This window comes from Amblyomma maculatum, chromosome 3 (assembly GCF_055883805.1).
Source record: "Amblyomma maculatum isolate TAMU_Amacu chromosome 3, ASM5588380v1, whole genome shotgun sequence".
Classification (NCBI taxonomy): Eukaryota; Metazoa; Arthropoda; class Arachnida; order Ixodida; family Ixodidae; genus Amblyomma; species Amblyomma maculatum.
Window position 1 is genome coordinate 222,283,477 of NC_139346.1, and position 25,456 is coordinate 222,308,932.

Here is a 25,456-nt window from a genome sequence, read left to right on the forward strand (position 1 = left end):
CTTTGGTTTGCCGTCGTCTCCTATGCTCCTTCGACTGCACGACCGTCTACCGGAAGTCACCTGACAGCTGTGCTCCGGACCAGCGGCTTCACTTGTTCCCAACGCTGGCTTCGAACTGTTAGTGGCAAGAAATGCTTGTGACCGCAAATATGCACTAGACCACCAGTCCGAACGCTGTACTTGAGTTGTGCCGCGTGAGTCGCCTCTCGTGTTTCACCCGAATGGTTGTGTGCGCGTTTGTGGATTGTCTACATTAAGAAGAGGTGGCATCTGAGTTATAGAAGTGTCTGTGTGTGTGAAGTGCCACCTGCTTTGGCGAACGAGGCGGCGAAACACTACAGTCTGCCTTCGTCAGGCCGTCTGACGGCTTCAGTGAGAACATGTGCTACCAGATGCGAAAAGTGATGATGCCATTTTATGGTTTTTCCCTTCATGCCGCTATTTCACAGCTCATATATCCTTTGATCGCATGTACTACTAGAGTCATTATTCAAAGTTTTCTGTATACTACTGAATTAGTTGTACTCACACTCAGCTGTCAGCATGTCATCATGCTCGAGATGGTTTGCATTGTAGCCCCATCCAGTAGTGCAGCCAGAGCTCGAGTTTTACCAACGTTGGCGTCAACGAATGCCATAGACGCCCTCTCCCTCTGTTTCCGCGCTCGCTTTTTTTTATAAACTAAAGTTGCTTTGAATCTCCTAAATTTTAACCCTGAAAAACTGTGTTTAGCCAGGCCCCTATTTGAGAAACACTGACTTATGATATTGCCACACCGCTGACCATCTTCTGGCGCCACCAAGTGGCCGAATGTCTTGGCACGTGGCTAAGCGTCATCCTCGTCTCTCTCTCGAGTTTTCGCTTGATTAAAAAGGGCCAGCTCGGTTGTTGTGCTGCTTGCTACGTGTGTTGGTGGCATTTTTGGTGGAGGTGCTGGGTAAGATCCCATGTACGTTGCCCCCGAAGACGTCAGTGACGCTGCTCATCAACGCGTGGACGCGACTCCTGTCCATAAAGCCAGCCGTCGCCTGCGAGGCCTACAGCCTGAGTTTGAACCGCTGTCCACCCCGCTACGAACCATGACATCCGCGACGAGCAGCCAGACAAGCCACGCCCCACCGTTCGTCCTTCTCGCACCGCGATCACCGCCATCATTTCATGGTGACCGGTTAGAGGATGTGGAAGACTGGTTGGCCAGTTTTGACCGCGTGGCTGCATTTAACCAATGGGAAGACGAGCGGAAGCTAATGAATGTGTACTTCGCGCTGAAAGACTCGGCCAAGACGTGGTTCGAGAACCACGAGGCGTCCTTTGTCAACTGGGCAGCCTTTCGCCGTGAGTTACTTACAACATTCAGCTCGAGTGCACGCAAAGAAAATGCAGAGATTGCAATTCGTTCAAGGTCTCAACAGTCAAATGAGAGTGTGGCCATGTTTGTCGAGGACATGACGCGGCTTTTCATTCGGGCCGACCCTACCATGCCTGAGGCAACGAAGGTACGGCACCTCATGCGCGGGGTGAAGGAGCAGTTGTTCGCTGGCCTCATTCGCGATCCCCCAAGAACTGTCGCAGATTTCGCGAGAGAAGCTACCAGCATGGAACGTTCCCTGCAGGAACGGAGTACCCAATACGGCCGCCAGGCAAGCGTAGCGGCCACACCCTGCTGCGCGTCCGTGCCAGCAGCCAGCGACGAGGCATTGCGGGAGCTTGTGAGGAGCATTGTCCACGAAGAGCTGCAAAACCTCCACTTGAATGCTCCCTCTGCAAATAATTATTCTACCGTGGACGTCATCCGTGATGAAATTCGGCGAGCGGTGCAGCCACCACCACCACCAGCACCACAACCGGAGCCATGCATCATGACTTATAGTGATGTCTTACGTCGACCTGCTCCCGAGCCAAATCCATTCCGTCCCGTTGTCCGACCACCACCTCGCTACATGCGCCCCGTCGAGCAGCAACAAGATCTGCACCCCCTCGAGCCACAGCAATACCAGCGTCCCGCTATAAGCAAGGCGCACTTGTGGCGCACGCCCAACAGACGGCCGCTCTGTTATCACTGCGGCGAACCTGGTCACATTCTTCGCAATTGTTCATACCGGAGAATAGGCTTGAGAGGATTTCCACCAAACGCGCCTCGACCCCGCTATGGCGAAAGACCACAGGAGATTGAGGAGTACCTGGCTGCTAACGAGATGCAGCCAACGTCACCACAACGGCGGTCGCGATCGACATCTCCGAAGCGTTTTGCTTCGCCCAGTCGATACTCTTCCTCTGGGCAATTCAGAGGAACGTCCCCTCACCGGGAAAACTAAACACGGCGACCTCCGGGGGTGGGGCCGCCGCTACGTTTCAGATTAAACAGCCTCCACCCGACAATTTGACGCGACGGCCCGAGCGGCGACAACCCAATCCGATGAACTTACCGACGTGCTGCGAACGCATTGTTTCCGGGGAAATTTTTGTAACCGCCGACAGTTGTGATGTGACCGCACTTGTGGATACCGGCGCCGATTTCTCCGTCATGAGCAGCCAGCTAGCCACGGCACTCCGTAAGGTTCTGACGCCTTGGTCTGGACCAATGATGCGTACCGCCGGTGGTCATGTAATGACGCCGATTGGCATGTGCACTTGCCGCATAGAGATCTGCGGTTTTACTTTCACTGGCACATTTGCCGTATTACAAGAGTGCTGCAAAGGTCTGATTCTCGGCATGGATTTTATTCCAGAGTATGGTGTGGTTATAGACCTTCGGGAGCAGCTCATGGTATCGTTTTCAACAAAGCGAGTCGTTGATAGCAACACGGACTTCCGGAAAACGATGTTGCGCGTCTGTGACGACCACATAACGATCCCTCCGCGTGCGAGCAAGTTCGTCACAGTCGAATGTGATCATAGCACCGGCACGAGTGGCATTGCTGAAGCTAACATGTCACTGCTTCTAACTCGACAAGTTTGTGTAGCTCGGGGCCTTGTCGAACTTGTCCGTGGCCAAGCCAACGTGCTAGTGACAAACTTCACATGTGAACCCCAACATTTGACGGCGAACACGGCGGTCGCTTATTTTGAAGAACTTGGAGAATGTACAGGCCAGTACGCTTTAACCAACACGTCAGACCCCGACAATGCGACGCCTACAGCCATTCAGACTGATGTGAACCCGCACCTCTCGCCCAGTGAGAAACGCTGCATAGAGAATCTTGTCAATTCGTTCCGAGATTGTTTTGCATCAACCTCCAAGGTCCGACAGACGCCACTAACGAAGCACCGAATTATAGTTGCCGATGACCAACGTCCACTATGTCAGCGTCCTTACCGGGTGTCTTCAAAAGAACGTGATGCCATCCGCCGCCAAGTAACAGAAATGCTCCAGGACGACGTTATCCAACCGTCGGCGAGCCCCTGGTCTTCGCCTGTTGTCCTCGTCGCAAAGAAGGATGGAACCTTGAGGTTTTTCGTAGACTACAGACGTCTCAACAACGTCACGAAAAAGGATGTGTACCCCTTGCCACGCATAGACGATTCCCTCGATCGCCTTCGCCATGCCACTTACTTTTCGTCCCTTGACCTCCGCAGTGGATATTGGCAAATAGAGGTTGACGAGCGAGACCGTGAGAAGACCGCTTTTATTACGCCAGACGGTTTGTATGAATTTAAAGTGCTCCCGTTTGGCCTGTGTTCGGCCCCTGCCACATTTCAGCGAATGATGGACACTGTACTCTCTGGTCTGAAGTGGCAGTCATGCCTCGTATATCTCGACGACGTTGTGATTTTCTCGGACACGTTCGACGAGCACCTGAAACGTTTGCGCGCTGTCTTCGAAGCCATCCGATCTGCCGGTCTCTCTCTAAAACCCGAAAAATGACACTTTGCTTTTAACGAGCTGAAATTTCTCGGCCACATTGTCAGCGCTCGAGGTGTTAGCCCAGACCCAGAGAAGACGGCCGCTGTCTCTTCATTCCCCAAACCAGCGGATAAACGAAGCTTGCGTCGATTTCTCGGCCTCTGCGCGTACTATCGTCGCTTTTTAACAATTTCTCCAAGATCGCTGAGCCTCTGGCCCGCCTGAAAAAAAGACGCCGAGCTGTTCTTTTGGGGCCCCGATCAAGAAAACGCTTTCACGGAACTCAAGTCCCGTCTCCAATGTACGCCAATACTTGGCCACTTCGACGAAGAGGCCGACACGGAACTGCACACGGATGCCAGTAACGTTGGCCTCGGCGCGGTCCTTGTTCAGTGGCAGGACGGTGCAGAACGTGTCATTGCTTACGCCAGTCGCACTTTGTCCCGTTCCGAAGTTAATTATTCAGCTACCGAAAAGGAGTGCCTCGCTGTTGTGTGGGCAGTCATGAAATTTCGTCCGTATTTGTACGGTCGTCCGTTTCGTGTCGTGAGCGACCATCACTCTCTGTGTTGGCTGGCAAACCTGAAAGATCCATCGGGTCGGCTTGCTCGATGGAGCCTTCGGTTGCAAGAATTTGACGTTACAATCGTGCACAAGTCCGGCAAGAAACACAGTGATGCTGACTGTCTGTCCCGTGGCTCTACTCCCTGCCACGCGGACGGCTCCGACGATTCCGCTTTCCTCGGTGTTATCGCGACGTCCACCTAATCCCGAATGCAATGGGCTGACTCTGAACTTTTGCCCCTCATTGAATACCTCGAAGGAACTGCGTCATCTCCTCCTCAGCTCTTCAGGCGCGGACTGTCGTCATTTTGCCTGCGTGATGGTGTGCTCTACATGAAGAACTACGGCCTAACAGAAACTGCTTATCTGCTTGTAGTACCCACAACGCTACATGACGAAGTTCTTCGTGCGTGCCACGATGACCTTTCTTCCGGCCATCTCGGGTTTTCTCGCACATTGGCACGGATACGCCGAAAGTACTACTGGCCCAGGCTAGCTGCCATTGTGCACCGCTACGTCCGTACCTGCCGTGAGTGCCAGCGGCGGAAAACACCACCCATTAAACCAGATGGGCTCTTACTGCCTATCGATCCCCCGAAATTCCCATTTAAACAGGTCGGCATGGACTTACTGGGCCCATTTCCGAAGTCCTCCATGGGTATATGGTATATAGCGGTTGCCACTGACTACCTTAGCCGCTACTGTGAGACCAAGGCCATTCCCCGTGGTACCGCCGATGAAGTTGCGCATTTCTTCATTCACAGCATTGTACTCCGTCATGGTGCGCCAACAGTCGTCTTAACTGACAGAGGAACCTCTTTTACGTCGGCACTCACGAGTGAGGTACTTCGACTCAGTGGCACCACCCACCGCAAGACAACAGCCTATCATCCTCAAACTAATGGACTGACTGAGCGGCTTAACAAGACAATTGCCGATATGATTTCTATGTATGTAGACGACGATCATGGGAACTGGGACCGAATTCTGCCGTACATCACGTTCGCATACAACACTGCACTCCAGGAAACAACACGCTTCACTCCATTTCATTGGGTTCATGGACGCGAACCCTTGACTATGCTGGATGCCATGCTTCTTCCAGATTCTGCTCCCTCCACTGTCGTGGGGGCTGACCAATTTATTCGTGACGCAGAAGCTGCACGTCAGCTTGCCCGACAGCGAATTCGGCACCAACAAGTACACGACGCCCAGCGCTACAACCTGCGACACCGAGAGGTGACTTACACGCCCGGCGACCAAGTCTGGGTATGGAGCCTAATACGGTTGCGAGGGCGCTCTGAAAAGCTTCTGCGGCGATAATTTGGACCTTACGAGGTGCTCCGCCGCCTCAGCGCGGTGAACTACGAGGTGCTACCACAAGGCACTGTACGCTCCTCTCGGCAGCCAAAATCTGAAATAGTTCACGTTGCCAGAATGAAGCCCTATTACAATCAGTAAACCAATTCAGGGTCCAAACCAGAGCCAGAGACTTTCACGTATAACTTGCCCCGCTTTTCGACTATTCCCCTACGCTTGCGGCATCGGGTCGATGCCCCTTGGAAGGGGGGCAATGCCACACCGCTGACCATCTTCTGGCACCACCAAGTGGCCGAATGTCTTGGCACGTGGCTAAGCGTCATCCTCGTCTCTCTCTCGAGTTTTCGCTTGATTAAAAAGGGCCAGCTCGGTTGTTGTGCTGCCTGCTACGTGTGTTGGTGACAATATGCTTTTAGAAATTACCACTATGTGAGGCGACATTTTGAATTCCTTTTGGTGAAGCGGTGACCACAGGACACTAAGAGTGTTTTCAACGTTGTAGCTGAGGCTCACTTTTTTGAGTGAGGTTGTGTACATAATTTTTTGTTTTGAGTCATTGTGTATGTTTACAATTCTAAGAATGCAAATATTTCTAAAATATGCAATTTAAGATTAGAACGTTTTGTCATTCCTTTTGCAGATAATATTGGACCGGTGTTTGCCGAACTGTAGCCTCAGATACTTATGCGCCATAAAATGCAAGAACAGAAACACACCGACAGCATTTGTGTTGCAAAAATGTATTTGGGATTTATTTGGCAAAGTGAACATGGTCGAACGAGTTTTGGAGAAAATAAACTGGTGCTATCTGCAATGTTATATAGCGCCAACACAAATAACTTTCATTCTTTCATGATGGCAATCAGTTCTTGCCAACCGATTGCCAAGATTTCACCCGCTGATCTTCACATGTCCAAGTTCGGCTTGACAGGGCAGTGTTTGTCACCACGTGCTGCATACAACATCCGTGTTGTATTCTTCTACCTTCCTGGAATGAAAAGGCGCAGTGTTCACAGAAATTACTGTAAAATTAAAGCTGTTATGAGAAAGCTAGAGGTTGTTTGCAATAGTTCTGCAGCTGATATTGCAGTGAATAACTACGCACATGATTATTCATGAAATGTCTGGGCATATGGCATACCCCTATATGGCACAGAAGTGCAGCAGTCTCCTCTTGTGAATGCACCTATGTATCAGACCCATTGATGACGGTCTTCAGTGGTAATGACACATACCCACTGCGGGGAATAGGCCATGGTGTATAGCAGGTACAAAAGGTTCATGGACAAGCAATTATGTATTTTGATAATTACGAGTCAAACTAGAATTTTATGAAAGAAAGAAAAGAAAAGAAAAGGCAGTGAATACTCGTTGCAATCTACCAGGTGTAATTATATAGTCACGAACAGAATTGCACACCGGTTGTAGGATATATCCCTTGGCACTTGCCCCGAAAAAGAGAATAAACACAAATAGCATGCTTATGTAATCAACAGATGAACGAGCAAGCAGTCACTAACAGTGTTTCACAAGGAATCCTGCTTTGGAAAATGTTTTTCAAAGTGTTCATCAAAGATCGACATATCCAACAAATTGATCGCACATATAGGGCGGATCTGGTACATATGATATGGGCGTGTCCAGAAATCTAAAATCTAAATCGAGAGAGAAATAATAATTTTGGGAGACTACTGTCGAGCTCACGCCCTGAAACTCTGCTAGTTCCAATCCGACTAGCTGGCGTCGCTCGTGTTCAAGGACTCCAGGCCGCCATTTTTGCGGATAAATTGACGCCTATCTTTTACCTGTTGGATATTAATTAAAGTTTACCACCACCACATGCAGACGACTGTTCTATTATTCCGGGCACAGATGCAGACACGTTGACCAAACAATGCAAAGCCTTCCTGTTGGCATTATTGTTGTGGTTGCAATCTGACGAACTTAATATAAATCGTTCAAAGACAATGCTAACTATTTTTCCCGGAAGAAAATATTTTTAATGGTGCTGTCACCAATGAGGGCGAGAACATTACAATTGTAGGCTCGCAAAGAACACCAAGTGTCACGTTCAACAGCAATCTATACTGGGACTTACCTGTTGCTGGCATATGCAAAATATTTTTCATGGTAGTTGATGTTATTTCATGTCAGTGAACGCTCCTTCTGATGCACATAAGGTAAGATGGAGTCCAAAGTCAGACTCCGCCCGCACCACTAATGTATCGCGGGGATCCTTCTGATGCACAATGAAAACAAATTGAATAATTTTTTCACATCAACCAATGCATTAAGACCACAGTGGAGGGTGGAGTAAACAATAATATAATTTCGCCATCCTTTTCTTGAGGATAAAAAAAATTGGAGGCTTATCAAGGTTAAGCCCAGTGGATGCGAAGCATGTTAAGCAGCTGTCTCAGTGTGGATGGGGCTAAGTAACGGAGACGTGGTTTTAGGTTAATCGTCGTACTTTATTCTTTGCAGCCCGACAAACACACTCTTATGGTCCGTAAATGCATGACTCTTGGTTTGCACGTCACTTACGCATACACGCCCGGCGCAAAGACGCTGGCGCGGTTGCGGGCACAGAGACTGACGCGACGGCGGGCGCGCGCCGCTTCATCCCTGGCGTGACGTCACATATCACGTGATGCAGCGATGGTGGCGCCACCGCCGCGTCGCGCGCGACGGCGCGAACCGAAGCGGGGAGGCCTCCGCCGGGCGACGTCCGACGGCGCGATATGAGGCCCCATCTACAGCCGGTGTGACGTCATCACGTGATGTCACATCATGTGATCTCACTTCAAGGTCAATGGTGGCCATCGCCGGGACGCGACCGATGGCGCGATATGAGGCCCCATCTGCAGCCGGTGTGACATCGTCACGTGACGTCATGTCACGTGACCCCACTTCAGGGTCAATGGTGGCCACCGCCGGGCGTCGCGCGAAGGCACGAAACCTACGTTAATATGCTTCGCATAATAACATGCACCAAGTGGGTAATTATGTTGGAAACGTCTCCATAAAATATTACTTCTGAGCCTTCGCGTTGATTATGCACATGCTCAGCAGCATGCTGCAATGACCTTAGAGCTGGAAATGCGTCACGTGTCCAGGCAAACATCAGACAAAAGTGTCAAGCCGCAAAAAGAAAAAGCATGTGGGAACTTCCCACGCTTTGCCCAATGATGAATACATTCTGGAGAGGGGTGCCTGAGGGCACCCCGCCCAGGAAGATACGGTGGCTGTTTAGGAGAAGGGACATGACCATAAAACCATTACACTGATTCATCAGGAGTTGAGTTGTACAGATGCTGTTTTGATCCGCTGTGTGTGACGTCAGACATGCCCTGTGTTTTTCTGGCAGACAGACTCCTTGTTCGACTATTGCTACACTTTCGAAGTGAAAAAGGGAATTTATATGCCTCTTCGCCCATTGCCAAGGCCTGACTGCAGTAGCATTGCTAACTGCAGTGAACTATGCGAGGATATTACGAAGACGAGGGTGAACTAGGCGAGAATATCGCGAAGACGAGGATAAGAACGACGAAGTGCCGCTGCGCTGCTCGAGCTCGCTTGTGGAGGCCTAGACTGGCTGTGTTCTTGTGTGGTTCGCCGTGCAACTTCGAGAGGGCTATTATCCCTGTTAAAACACAGTAAAACCCCCTTTCCCTTGGTGCAGGTGAGCATTTCCTGCCGCCCTGGAGCTCCGCAGCCGCACACTCCCGACACCAACAATGACTGACGCTACCACCTCTAGTCCAACCGGCCCCTCATCCCCCCCCGCCCCATGTTCTGCGCTGGAGCTATATGCAGCGTGATCCTCCTATCTTCAGCGGAACCGGCGACCATGACGTGGAAGACTGGCTGGCCTCATATGAGCGGGTCAGTATTCATAACCACTGGGACGACAACCAAAAATTCAATAACGTCATATTATACCTAACGGACGTTGCAAACCTATGGTTCCGCAACCACGATGCCGATATCACATGTCTACTTTCAAGACTAGTTTTGCCGATATCTTCAGCCGGCCTGCAGTGCGCAAGCTGCGCGCTGAGCGACGCCTGCGCGGCCGTGCACAGCTTCTTGGCAAGAATTTTACCAGCTATATTCAAGATCTCGTTGACCTGTGCAAGCGCGTGGACGCTTCAATGTCAGAGAGCACCAAGATTGATCACATTATGCGAGGAATTGACGATGACGAGTTCCAGATGCTTCTGGCTAGAAATCCAGCCACTGTCGTCGACGTTATCAACGCATGCCACAACTTTGTCCAATTACGCAAGCGTCGTAACATCACTCGTTCTTCGCTCTCATACCCAGCACCTCCACCAAGTGAAAGGGGGGTTTTACTGTGTTTTAACAGAGATACTAGCCCTCTCGAAGTTGCACGACGAACCACACAAGAACACAGCCAGTCTAGGCCTCCTCAAGCGAGCTCGAGCAGCGCAGTGGCACTTCGTCGTTCTTATCCTCGTCTTCGCGATATTCTTGCCTAGTTCATCCTCGTCTTCGTAATATCTTCGCATAGTTCACTACACTGTTTGACTGGCTGATTGACCTGGAGAAATGTGCCGTGTTTTATTGGGCAAAGTTCTGAGAGAGGGCTGGATTAATTGTTTAAAGGTTTCTTGTGAAGTAAACAAAGACAATATGGCCCTGGGCAAGAGGCTCATCAAGTCTATCATTGCTGTAAACTCCTTGCATTTGACCCTTCGATGTTAAGACCTTTGAAGTATGTACATAAGTCTGCGGAAGGGCAATCAAATTTCATTGTTTTTATTCTCTCAGCTTCAAAACGTCAATCTTCTCTCAAACCGAAGACTCGGTCATGCCACCAAATGGAGTGTAGGTTCAAAACAGTCTTAGACAAGCATAACAATGCACAAAGCATTGCGATGGTCCCGTGAGTGTGCACCATGAACATGAAAAATTGTGAATAATTTGTTTCCGTACTCATTTATTTTCATTTATCGCTGCTTCCATAAACTTTTGCATTTTGTATAATGCACTGCTGCTGCTGCTGGTCCGTGCATAGTTTTGGCATGCATGCAAAAGCTAACAACCAGGTTCTAGTGCAGTTGTACTAAGCAGTCTGGAGTTTTAAACTTTAGTAACTTGTGAATGCATTGAGATAATTAAATAAAACGTTTTATTAATTGCTGCTACTCAATATAACGTAAATATGTCCACCCCTCAGTGGCACTGACTGCAGGCTTGGTGTTCACGGCAGCGGCTCCGCATCGCGCAGACTTGTGGATGTGCCATGGAAACAAGCAAACAAATGGAAGAATTAATTATTTCTGCAGCCATGAGATCTTAGGTTGTTTTCCGGCACATAAACGACAACAGTGTATATAGTTGGTGCATAACACTTTAATGATACATGCACGAGCCTTCTGGCTACACCTTGTAAACTGCAGTAAGAGAATCAGGGCTGAACATTGCAGTGCTTTGTCAATAGCTGTAACATGTTCAACAAGAACATTGAAGAAAGTAATATAAGAAGCGTTGTCGCTTACCATCCCAGGAGTTGTCATGACTGCTTTCATGATCATGCGTATATCTAGGCACCATGTCATTCAGGCACATGGAGGCTCATTTTGATCTGAAAGGGAATAACATATGACACAGACCATTGGTAATTAACTGGCCAACATAATGTAGGATCTAACTGGGCAGCTGAAAGTTGCCCCAAGACACTAGCAAAGTACCACGACACAGACACTGTTGATTTAATTCAATGCAATGATCCTTAACAGGCACACTTTTTTAATTTTCAGGTGCTTTTATAACACAACGAGCAAACCAGCTCAGCCTCTGCCACTTGTAAATGCACAGGACAGCCAGTGCGGGAATGTTTTGTCCAACAGCATAAAATATTGGCGCACTTCATTTCACGTGCTGACACAGCGACACAAGTTCATAAGCTTGGAGCAAAAAAAAAAGCATTGAAAAGATACCTTGCAATATTTGGCTGTGGCACTGAATTCAGCGTGTGCTCCTAATGGTGCCAGGCAATTGTCTGAGAAGACAAAGCAAATCATCTGGCAAACAGTTTTTATTTATTGTGGCTCCTGGTGGCTGTGCACATTTACATGCACATGCAAACAAAGCTACATGACATCTATTATGCAACTCGAGCCATGCTTAGAGAAAATGCAGAAGTATAATGTATCTAATGCGCACAACGTAATGTGGCTTTTTAGTTTGCGCTGCTATTCCCCAGCAGTCGACTAGGAGGTGTTCAGACGGGAGGGCCGGGCCGTACGTATCGTGGGAGAGCATCATTCACCACTCGTACTCGGAGCGCACGCGATCGGCAGGCGCCGAGTCACTGCCATTCCGAGCTACTCGAAAGTGCCGTTTTCGTCACATATGGTAACTAATTGTTCCGCTCGGACAATCCGCTGTCTGGTCCGCTCTTCTGAACAGAGAAGGTAGTGACTTACCAGAATCATTTTTTTTTCTGACGCTGGATGGCTTGCAAAGGCTTTTGCGAACGCCTTCATTGAGCAGCGGAGCGAGCGCTCGTTGGCCGTCGGCGGATCCCTAGAAATCGTTGCAGCGACTTTGGACGGTGCCTTCGCCCTGCGCTGTACAGCGTAGAGGATTGTGGCGATCTCGAGCCACTTGCTGGTCGTCCGTCACACTGAAACGCTTGCGCATGATGTTTTCTTGGCGCGGGCAAGGGCATTGCATCATTTGATGACGCCATTCCCTTTTTTTTCTCTTCGGAATGCTTGGAAAAAATATGAAAACGGGAGAACTATGTGGCCCATTGCGCACAGCAGCACTCTACAAGTCCTCGTAGCACCATTCGTCGGCGCTTGGCGTAGCTTCAAAGCTAAACATTTCGGCAGTTTTGCCTGTCTGGTTGGGTTGAAAGCTTGATACAAGATTTGCCGGGCTAGTTGGTTCATATTGAAATTGGGTTAACCGCGCGAAAAAGTAGGACAACAGGAAGAAACACATATGGCACTTCGCAGAGTCGTATGTGTTTCTTCCCTTTGTCCTACTTTTTCGCGCAGTTAACCCAATCTGAAAACTTGAAGAAGGAGCCGAGCCGGCTCTGAAACGTCTAGTTTTGTGAAATGAAAAAAGTGTTGGTTGGGGATATTTCAAGTTTCACTTGGCGTAGCTTGGCTCCATGGCTGCCAGAATCTCATGAGATCTCGCGAGATTTTGGCAAGCTGGACGTCAGGCGGCATACGTCTCCGGAGTCTCCAGCGCCTGTACGTATCGGCAGTTTGCACGCTTGCGCAGTAGGCGCCATATACGTCTACGTCTGTACGTCTCCGGCAAACGTCACACGTCTCCGGCAAGCTAAATCTGTCTAGTGCCACGGGGGAAAGGAAAAATGAACAGGTGCGACCGCCCGCGATGGGGGTAGACGTGATATCCGGTTTTGTCAGAGCTTTCACAGGAGCCCGCTAGGTGCGGCGATTGGAGAAATATTAATTAAAATACTTACTTTCCGCTTATTTCTGTTCATAAAGTGGAATTGTTTTGGTCACACCCAATGCGATAGCTACCATATCTGCGCTGGAAATCTCGGCGGCAATTTTTTCATTCAGTGTACCTTTAAAAGCCTCAACTATGATCGTATAGTACCGGTAGCTCATCTTTTATTTCTAAATTAACACGTTTCCCCCACTTTTCCTTAGAGTTGGGGAACTGGAATGCAAAAAAATTCCTAGGGCACTGTGAAATCCACACTGCAGAAATACGAAAACCTAAGCGTTGCTGGTGCACACGGTGCGTCACGTTAGCTCTCATTATTATTGTCAACTAAATGCACCATCATTTTCATTGCTAATGACGTCATTATCACTAATTGCAGCTTCATTGTCATCGCTACTATTATCCTCACGGTAGACATGGAGAATGAACACGTGCGTTTAAAGATCCCGAGCGTCCAATATGTGAAATCCGTCTGTCTTAGTATAATTAACAGCGCAGATATCCCTGGTTTCTCTTTGGCTCAATGTGAAGTTAAGAAGTTGTAAAGCGAAGGCTAAAATGCCTTCGCTGATGATGGCGCCCTCTTCTGTTCTGACAAAAAGAGTGCGCTTGAGGCTTAACACTTGAGCAAACAGCTCTGCGATGGATCAGGCGCGCGGCTCTTAATTTACATAAATCCAAGGGTTCGGGTCATTGGGGCACTAGACCTAGCCAGTTTGGTGGCATGCGCTGGGATTGTAGCCCTTTTTTCACGATAGACAGGGGCAATTATGATGTGCGTTTCACGATCCCGGGCGTGGAATAATTGATTAAAGCTCTCGGCTGGGGATCCAAGGGATGGAGGTTCGATTGCCGCTGGAGACAGGATTTGTTTATTCTATTGTCGTCACGGTAAACAAGCAGAATTATGATGCGAGTTGTGGTTAATGACGTCATTTTGGTTTGGTTTGGTTGCTGGGGTTTAACGTCCCAAAGCAACTCAGGCTATGAGAGACGCCGTAGTGGAGGACTCCAGAAATTTCGACCACCTGGGGTTCTTTAACATGCGCTGACATCGCACAGCACACGGGCGCCTTGCTTTTCGCTTCCATCGAAAAGCTGCCACCGAGGCCGGGATTCGATCCCGCGTCCTTGGGAATAGTAGTCGAGCGCCGTAGCCACTGCGCCACCCCGACGTAATTTTATTGACAACTATAGTGGGACAGGACGGCGGACGCTATGAGTATGAGTCATTAAAGGCTTTCTGGCCTTAAAACGCTAGCGAAAGAGGGCCTAGCTAGAGACGCTATAATGGCAAAAGCCGATAAGGGCTAGGTAGGGCATGTCTGTAATCAACTTTAAGGAAAGAGCAGACAGTGTTTGGCATTTAGCGGCACAGGCGTGTAATGAGATACTGTTTCCAGGTTTCCATGCTTTCATTGTTTTTCAACACTGTCGCAGCTACCTCGGTGGTAGCGATTTTTTTTTTAAACCAGTTCAGATTCCATCCACAAAGTCGTGATGTCACCTGTATCTTAATTGTGCGCTGCGTTCCCTAAACCTTATCCATGCAAGAACTAGAAATAACAATCCCTAACTTCTTGCTGCTGCATTTATATCTTCGTAGTGTTTTGCACTGTTCAACAGACACTTGTCGCGGGGTACTTCTCACCAACAACGTGCATTGAATTCTCTATAACTCTATAACTCTGAGGATTTACGCTCCGCAGTTCTTAGTCATCCCTCAAATAAGTTTCCTTTTTTTTTGTACAGTCCGTGCCGCAGCAGACATCGACGACTGTGAGTATAGAAGCTATCAATTCAAATGCGTTTTTTATTGTACAAAGTGAACAGTAATTCTGATAAGAAGAGGAAGATATAAATAGAAGGGAGATTAATTGTTTCTCAGCCAACTGTAGATGCGTAAGAATGACCCTCACACAAATAACATGTAATCAGAGCAACCTTCAGTTTTCATATAAGGCTGCACTAGCAAGACGAACGGCAGATTTAAAGCAGAAAAAAACTATTGGCGGAGCATTTTTCTCAGCAATTACTTTGCCAACATGGGTTCGACAAAAAAAAAAATTGAGCCAGCTTGTGCACCAAAAAGTAGCGTTAAATGGCAGTAGTAGAAATGCGTTGAGAATGACTGAGTCTGTAGCATTCACATGTTGGACAAAGACGTTCCCTAAGACTGGTGAAGAAACAAAAAGCATTCAATAGCTTTCAAGACAGGCCTAACGCGCGCATTTTCCAGCAAACCTGCCTGCTTGGGGTTCTCGCTATCCAAAGGACGCTTTCCCACATTTGAAAATGGAAATTTTTTGTAAGGCTGGATGAACATAGAGCAGTATCGGCCTCTCACGTGCAACCCATGTGACACGTCACAAAACGAGTACGGTATATCAACGTCAAATTTGGTGATAAACTATTTTAGCAAGGTCAGATTTGACGACACGTCTGACAACGGGCATGGCGCGACCTCTGGCGTTGCAAACAATGTCTCCTCGCCAAAGCAAACAATATAAGGATACAAAACAGAGAAGAGAACTGTGGTTGGGCTCATACTCAGCAAGGGTAAGCACTGCTTTGCCCCGCTGTGTTGGGGCGCTCGACTGCAGTGCCCAAGGATCGAATCCAGACTGCTCTTTTTCGATGGAGGCGAGAAACATGGTGCCCGTATGGTGTGCGATGTCACAGCATGTTAAAGAAATCCAGATAGTCGAAATTTCCGGAACCCTCCACTATGGCGTGTCTCACAGCCTGAGTCGCTTTGGGTCGTTAAAACCATAAAACAAACAAATTGTCTTGTTTTTGTTACTCAGTGACTGAAAGTATTCTGCCTCAGTGCTCTAGGGTGTTCCCTAAAACGGGCAGATCCAGATGGCTTTGAATGCACATTCTATATATTCAGGCCTGCTTCACCATCTTTCTGAAAAACATTTCCTGACTACTTTAACAAACGATGCACTTCATTTTCTTTTTTCTTAGGCTCGTGCTTTTTAAGCAAAAGGGACAGAAACTGATAGCCATCAAAGGAGTAGTGGTGAAATCATTTGCTCTCAGACGGGGCGTGTCTGCTGCCGCCCATTTTGTAGTATCACCTCTGCAGTCTCCTCACGTTCGTGTCGCTTGAATAAATTCGTGGGGCGTCATTGGGTTTGAGGTCAGTCGGTTCAGGGTCAACTCGACGTAAAGCGCTCGTCTGACGACGGACATCAGTATGTCTAGCGGGCGGCTAATCCGAAAAAATAAATGCAATGTAACATCCTGATCTGCTCGAAAACATAGGGTTTATCAGCAAGAATATTTCATTTTTTGCGTCTTTCACTTGTGATTTTTTCGTGCATGAGAGCTTTACTTTGATGTCACTTTTTTTTCTGGTGACTACGAAATGAGCTCGCTCGACGTTTTTAATTAGAAATAAACAAAAACGTTCATAGCACGCAAGCCGTACCTCTGGCTACTTGTTTCTGCAATCCTCTCATGGGACAGCTGTTGTGCAACTACGCGATATGGCTGTTGCACTTTTCTTTATTAAGAAAGGGTGGAGAGATGGTGGGGCAGTAATTCCTAATTGCTACGTAGCTGTAAAGCACATAGGGCTATTTTTGGCGTCGCCACAGAGCTATCGGGTGGTAACAATTCGTGCTAAAAAATGAAGACAAACCAGTTTCATCGTCGCTGTCGGCTTACATGAAGCCTTCGCAAAGTTGTACGTTATCGGGATTTTGAGTTATTTCGTATGACGTTTCACTTCTTACAAATTCATTCAGTGTTATTGAGAAATATTTGCTCTTTGCAATGGTTTGGCGATTATTTACTGGCATTTGGTTGCGAACTCGTGCAAAAAACTGCTGGAATGCCCATTTGGAAATAGATAATGAATCTCTGTTGATCGATATATATGGGGTCTATGGACGCTATAATGCAGCTCTTTTACAATACTGAAAAAATAACGAAAATTTAGATATCATGAACTTGGTTATGCAAATGCGAACTAGATTTATTATGAAGCAACGGCTACTTTCGCACTCTCACTGGAGGCCTGAATTGAATAAAAACGAATAAAATGGTGTGCTAGCTCCGACCCAATGCGCAATTTCAATGTTGGCCATTATTTTTGATATTTTTTGTCAAGGGCGCAGGTCCCATTAGTAAAAAAGTATAGGGCGTCCGTCAATGTAAATGCTTTAACAGCTGCAGCGACAACGGCCGCCATTACATCGCAGTAGAAACGTTTTAGCGACAATTACACAGGAGATGTACACGTCGTTCCATGGCAGCAAATAATTCAAAAGCCGCCGTCGTGGTTCGCACGACCGTTGGTCGTTGCATATTGAAGACGCTCTGTTATGGACCGAACGACGCCCATGCACCGGCGTAATTCACTTCACGGTCGCGTCCAGTTTGTCGAACGATACCGGGGACAGCAGTAAAACGGCAAGAAAAAAATGCTTCTAAAGAAAACTAGTGCCGACAAAAAAGCAAGGGAATGAATGCCGCCCTTTGGCAAACCAAAAATATAAACACTTTGGACAGCCGACCTGTCCATAACCTTTCAGCGATGAGTTTGCGCAGTAACAAGTGGCCAGTGAAAAAGTATAAAGTTTCACTGAGAAAGGGGGCGGCGCCCTGGCTACTCCAGCTCTTAGAGCACCCTAGGGCTCGGGGAAAAATACGCCTTATGGCAAGCGCACCGACCGATAATACTGCAGAAACGAGTTTGTGCAGTCACTGGAGCAGGTAACTGGGCTGTTACCTACTTCGGCCTTCATAGCAACCTGGGAAAGAGCTCTGAAAGCCTCTGAATAACTCATGAAAGGCAGTGAACGCTTTTCAAGTATTCCTATCGGTCTAGACTGGGTCATTATGTTTAACGTTTTCGTTTTTTCGGCAACAGGTTTGTATACAGTTTGCTTAATTGAGCTGGTGCCTATTGCAACGTAGGTGTAAACAGCAGCAGCGAACTGATATTTTATTCGGCAAATTTTATACATGTACATACTCGCCCCTTGAAGGTGTCTGCCGTATAATGCTACGTTTTTGAACATTATTCTTTATATTTTCTTGCTTTTTATAGAACAACTTTCGATTAGCAATAAATCTTACTGCGCCCCCGCTGCAGTGGTGCAGTGGCAAGGGCGATCGATTGCTGTGCCCAAGAATACGTAATCGAATCCCCGACCGCGAAGACCGCTTTTCGATAGGGGTGAAAAGCAAGGCGCCCCTGTGCTTTTCGATGTCACTTAAACAACCACAGATGGTCACAATTTCCGGACCCCTGCACTACGGTGTCTCCAATAACATTCGTCGCTTTGGGACGTTAAACACACACGCAAAAAGAAAACCCAAACCAAAAAATGTTATTGCGACAAACTCCTATCAACCAGCATCTCTCGAAGTTATGCGGCATTATCCGTGGGCTTCCAATAGGTAACCGTGATTTCTTCGCATGTACGGAAAGAAGGGGAAAAGAAAATTCGTGCTCCCAGAACTCTAAACTGAGGTTTTCAAGTTTTCTGTTTTCAGCGTCTTCGTTTTTCTTACTTGCAATTTGGACATGTTTTTCCAATCCCATCCACAAAACATTATGAAATCATGTTGATTTCCCTGCTCCAGGATTACGCAGAGATTAATTCCTCATTGCTCAAGATGTGCTGGGAGCTGATGCTCGTTTTAGTAAAAAAAGAAAAGAAAAAAAAAAGCTTCTCATTCTTGGTTCGGCTTCCTAAGGAAGAGCATGCAGTGTGTTTTATAAAGCGAGTAATAATCCACAAGGGTGGAGATGACAAGAGAAAGCGGCAGCGTGTGCAATGGTCTCCTATATCATGTCATGATCGCAAAACTTAAGGTCACAAAACCATATATGACTGAGTTGGCCTGTAATTTGATTCATGGCCGCTTTTATGTTGTTATCGAAACTTGGGACGTTGACGTAAATTTTAGGCTAGAGGAAAGTGCCTCTTTATTTCAATTTGCACAGATTAAAGACAAAATACCAGAAAGGCTCTGCTTGATGTTCGAGCTAAAGGTTGCTATCGCTATTTTCATAGCTTGCGTGCCCACGTTTAGGCCGTTTTCATTCTTGATGCTTACCTGATATTTTAGCGCTCTTCACCGAGAGCCTTACACTCCAGTAGGTGTTAAACCAAATTAAAGGTGACTTTCATATCACTAGGTCTTTAAAGTTACGGTGATTCTAGAACATCACTGAGTGTTCTTTAAGAGGTTCTAAATTCGCATATGATTCTTGTTCATTTACCCACTGTGTGGTGTAAACGCTTATAACACTGTTTTGTAGCCGGTGCAAAACGTGGTTCAAGCTGTCATATGACGACTCAGTGAAAAACATAAAGCGTGTAGAAGGATCGGAAGCTCGTGAGGAAAAGGCTGTGGTTTTGAGACTGCCTAGAAACTGCAGTGTTGGTATTGTGACTCTTGGTCCCGAGTCGAAAGTTTTGTGGAAAATATTCGTCGACAAACGTTTAGCAGTCTATTACTCATAATTGCAAAACCCCGCTGTTTGGATTTCTGGTTGGTTCTTTTAACGAACTAATGCGCAGGAAATGCTAGTAAAGTTTATGTGCGTGCAAGGCAGTTAATTTGCGGATAGAAAATTCATTAAATTGAAGCTATCACAACAACAGCAAAAATAAAAAATAAAGGGTCGATCAGTCAGTTTAGGACATTGCAAAATGTCGCAGATGTGCACGAAACGACGAAGTTTCGACGATCTGTATGTATGCTTGGAGAAAAAAAAATTAATATTATTGGACTGAATTTTGGGTGCGTTTATTTCTCTTTCAATTTTTTCTTTGAGAAAAATTTGTAATGTAATGCCATGTAATACCCCTTCAATGGGGCCTTTGAGGATTCAATAAATAAATAAAAACAATAGGAGAGTCAACTTTCTTGCTCATTTGAAATTAAAATTAAAACGCTGAGAAAAGGCAAACACTCATTTGAATGGAGAGGAAATGAACATAAGGAGCGGGATTGTTTAATTCAGCTGACCTTGTTTTTTTCTGTTTTTTTTTTTTTTTCTGGAAGAGCACTAACATTATAGGATCAGAAATTGTATTGTGCCTGGTATAAGAATGTCCCACGGGTTTTCGCACTACCATGTGCATTATTATCAAGCAAGTTTCTTTCCCAGGAAAAAGCACATACTTATAATTCTTAACATATTAGTGTTATTCATAGTCGTTAGTGCAACTTCGACAGTAAAAAACTCAAACAAAATTAGTCTGAAAACGAGGTCAGAAGAAATACGTAGATACTTGGCTTGAATACATGGCTCTGAAAGTAGTTCACGAGTATAGAAAACTGGGCGAGTTGGATTGGATTCATCATAAAGCAGCGCGAAACTCAAGAGAAAGCGCTCGAGTCGTCTCATGTTCCTTTTCGTCTTGTGTTTCGCGCTGCTTTAAGATGAGCTCTGAAAGTGATGCGCCACATCACCTTTGGCGCTACTTGCAAAAAAAAAAAAAAAAAAAAAAAAAGCTTTTATTCATAATTTAACATATTAGCAAAGATTGCATTTGAAAAAGACGTGCTATTAAAAAAGAAAAACAAATCGCGAGAGGTTGATTTAGGTACTAATTGCATGTACAATGAAAAAGTGTTGGTTATTTTCTATGGCATTAAAGAGGAAAAAAGCTAAACTATAGCGTATGAGTGCTCGTCGGAGCGCGTATCAAAGCTGACGCGAAGAAAGCTAGACCTCCTTAAGAGCGTAAACAAAAATTTAAGAGTTACGAAAACTTAGTTTGATATAAAGCTATCTTCATAAAACCCAAAACTTTTGCGCAGACAAAGCACGTTTCACAGGGGATGTCATGAAAAACATTATAATAAAAAATCCCCCTTCCCTCTTTTTTTTCTCACATACGTTTGACTTTGCATTTTATCTACCAAAATTCCGCTACACGTAATCTGCTAATCTTGTGATTGTAGAAGCTTCGTATATTTTTTCGGTAGTAGCATAAAATCTTATTCCATACATTGCGAATTATTTTTTTCACGCTTATTCCTCGCAAAAAAAATTAGAGGGTCTCTTAAGAAAAGAATGGCGAAAGCCTACCTTTCTTCTTTCCTCTCCTATCATGTGCCTCTCATCGTATGCTTGTTATCGGCGTCCTTTGCAGTGTCACATATTATAATTGGTTTAAAGGAAAGGAAAGGCGCCAGATTTGTCACAATTTCCCCGGCAGGTGTGAATTTAGACGGTGCACCATCGCTCCTGTAGCGTGGCGTCCCGTAGCGCACGTTCAAATCTTAGATTGCAGATGGCAGGAACGCAAGAATACTAATCTCGCGGAATACGACAGATCTCGCCCACAAATCTTGCGCACAACTCTCGCGAACGGGAGTTCGTTCTGTGAGCCTAGAAAGACTTTCACCTTAAAGAAAAAAAAACTCCTCTTTCATTGCAGCGGACAATAAATTATGTGCTATGGGCAATTACACGATGTAGTTATATTTGAAGAACAATTGACGCTTGGCAATGACAACAACCTGCTAAGGCTTTTTGCCATTTAAGTGAAAATTAGTTGAAATATTCGCTACGATATTTTTTGCCAAATACATTAAAGTTGTAAGCTTCTCAGTATACGCGCGGAATCTCCGATAAATTAAAAACTTTTCTCTCACCTCTGATAGTTCCGAGACCGGCGCAGGTGAGGTTGGTTGATAAAGTGAAAACTCTACGCCTCAGCCTTGTAAGGATATCACAGCGTTGAAACCACGGACGAAGTCCGACGAACGAGATGACAAAACTCGACAAACGCCGAACACCGAAAAGCGTGCTCCGAAATGTATCCGCTGATTGGGTTGAATTTTGAATGCGCAGAGTAACCAGCGGTTTGGTGCAGGCGGTCCCCACTTTCGAAACCTTGTCACAGTTGACGTTCAACAAGATGGCAGTCTATTGGCCCCAAAAGACGCATCTGCAAAATCTCCTTTCGCAAGGTAGAGCAGCTGCACGGATGGTGGCTCTTCTCGACTTCAGCGATAACGTTGCTCAGTCTTTGTAGATAATACGGAATCGATGTCGGCGTTACGCTGGCTTGTCTAGCATTCATGCAAGTGATGGTGTCGATACGATCACACGGGTTGGTAAGCAATGTCTTCTTCACAAAAGTTCAGAAAGCAACTGTGCAGTCCGAATTATAATCGACCAAGCTGTTGACAAAAAATCCTGCGGCGGTCCGTCTTGTTCTGGTCGTGCGTTGACGGGGACGTGCGAGAGTCGGCTCCGAGACCCCACAGCGTCCGACTGGCAGGCCGCCGGAGCTCCATGAGCAGAACCTCGCGATGCTTGGCCTAAGCGCGAATGGCAACGTGTTCGGGTCATGAGCTGACGTCTTATAGGCGTCGAGCCCTCTCACGTCCGGGGTTCTATCGAACACTGGTCCGTTGCCACAGCAACGCGCCCCGGGTCCGCCAGCGCCGGTGCTGGCTCCGCCTGCTTCGCCTAGGGTGCCTCGATGCAGCGCTGAAATCGAGGCACCCTAGCTTCGCCTGAAGGCTTCCGCCATCTGTCGGACACAGAACAAAATAAGTGCGCTTCTCTGCTGTGAACTTGGAAGTTTCTTCCGTTAATCGACCCCGCCTGTTCGGTCTCCAAGTTCCTGGTCGGTACTGTTTACAGCCTTCTATTATTCTTGGCCCGTTTTTGTCTCCTTGCTTGCACAGTTCAGGTTGATAAACCAAAGCAAATAGTGCAGTAATTTATTTATTTTATTTTTTTTTTTTTTCATAAAGCGCCGGAGGTTTCCGAAACAGGAGTTGATTGCAGACCCTGACAACGAAATATTCGTTTTTCGCTACCATTACACAGAGTAAAAATGTATCTGACAAGCGCCTTAATAAACGCAGTTAGTGAACAGTGCTTCGCGTTCCGATTATTATTTGCTCTCATGCGCAGTCTGCTAACAGAGGCGTATCTTCCCCTTTATTCCAGAATATATTTGGAGGCGACTAAATTGAACAAAAAGGTCTGCAAAGCAAACTTTCAGAGCACAAGCAAAATAAGTGACGCCTGAACACCACTGGCCAACACTGACTATATGGCATAGAGGCCTGAGAAGCTGTTTTGAGCCGGACCCCAGATTAAAGGGACCGCTGACCAGAAAACAGAGGATATGTTTCAAAAGAGTATCTAAGGGTCTAGAACAGTGACAAATGAAACTCCCCGAATAATGGAATTTTTTTTTCGATAACTGAACAATCTAACAGTGCCTCGCATGAGTACAAAAAAGATTGGTGAGGCTAAGCTGGGTTATGGAAGCGGAAGCTTTGTTATGCTTGTTGCTAAGCCAGGATACTTTGTTGGGCGAGTTGGTACTTATTTATTATTATTATAAACAGCGCGAACACGAAGACAAGGGACAAGAAACAAGAAAGCCACAGTAAACGGCTTAGGCTTAGTTGTGAGTCAGCGCATGTACTGTGGCTTTCTTGTTTCTTGTCCCTTGTCTTCGTGTTCGCGCTGTTTATAATAATAATGAATTGCTAAGCCAGGTTAGACTCGTAAAGAAAGTCTAGTTTACGGAGCGGAAACTCTGTTAAGCATGGTAAGACACTGTTTGCTGCAGGTTAACTCCTCGATGGCAGTGTGCGAACGTCAAGAAAACACATCCGAAGCACTGGTTCCAAAGCCAGGTGCTGACACCAAAGCCAGGCGCGGGCGATATTTTTTTATTTCTTATTTATTTACTCTCAAGGCCAAGAGATTTCATAGAGCAGTGGGTTAATAAACACATTAAGAAAAAAAAAAAACAAGAGCGTGGAATTGGATACATTATGGAATATTAGCAATGGTGCATTAAACGGTATTGATGTTTTGAAGAGACTGGTGTCAATGGTGGTTCCAGTCAAAACAAGTCTTTGATGTGAAAGAACTAAAATGTAGATTCGTCCGGCAGTTGGGTATGGCATCCTTGAACTTGTACTTGTGGTCGGCGCGGGATCAAATATATGATGGTGGCTGAAACAAAGAGGATCTAAGAGTTGAATTAAAATGAAAAATGTTATAAAATAAGCTGAGACGCGATATTTTTCCGCGAAAAGACAGATCAGGTGAAATTAAGGTTAGACTTCCAATATGGAGACACTGACAGTACGCTGTTAGTTTGATAGTAATAAACGTGCAGAACGATTTTGGATAGCTTCAAAATTAATACTGAGTGTATTGATGTATGAGGTATTTAGATAATTTTGAGGGGGGAGGTCTCAGGAGCCGAGCCAGATGGGCAGTGGAGTGGAAGATTGTGTGGTAATTCATCAGGCGATGTTGTATATTCGTGAATATATGCACTGGTACGAATAAACTTTGCGAACTGTGTGAAGAACAAGAAGGCGACTTTCGGGCGAAGAAGCGCGACGCGGGCTGCTCGCGCCGCCCCTGAGGCCAAATTCTCGGCGCCGATGACCTTGTCTAGACTAGGCCAGTAAGGCTTTCAAAGGTACCTATCTTCTCATTGTTCATCATCATACCGAACCTGCACGTGCTCTGTATTCATTTACAATTCTCTGACAGCTTATTCTCTGCATAGACTATATTGGTCTGTAATAAACTATATTGGTCTGTATTAAAGGTGGAGCCCAGACCATAAGCTACACCAAATTTTTGAGGTACGTTGATTTTTTCCCCAAAGCCCCAGCCTTCTGCATTTTTACGCCTGAAAGCCTAGTAGTCATTATTACATTCAGAACGATTTGACATGCATATAAAAAGGAAAAAACAAAGCTGCCCCCAAATTTACTTTGCGAGGCAAACAAGAAGGCGTGTGGAGAAAGAGAACGGAGTCCAGAAGGCGCACATTAAAGAGACCACATTACATATACCGGGAGTGCAAACCATAGCGCTAAGAAAATAAAGGTCCATGGAGAGCTATTTTAGCTTTGGTAGCTCCGTGTTCTGCAAAATGGCTTCACAATATCGAGACTTACCACATAGGAATTTCGTTCGCCCATCATTTGAATAACGAAGGTGCAACAATAACATAACGCAATTATAATCCTGATGTAATTGCATATGCACATCTAGACGTTCCTGCCTACAAGCGACGGCCAAGAACCGCAAACAATGCTCCTTTTCTGCAGTTATTTGCAGTGCATTTTGACTTAGACTGTAGGCTGCATATAAAATTTTCCTCCCCAATTAATGCTAACAAAGCGCTCACAAAATATTTACGGGACGTTTCACCTCATCTCAAGGCGTCTGCACGGAACATCGAAACCAAACCCTTTTTTTCTTTTAACTTTCCGGCC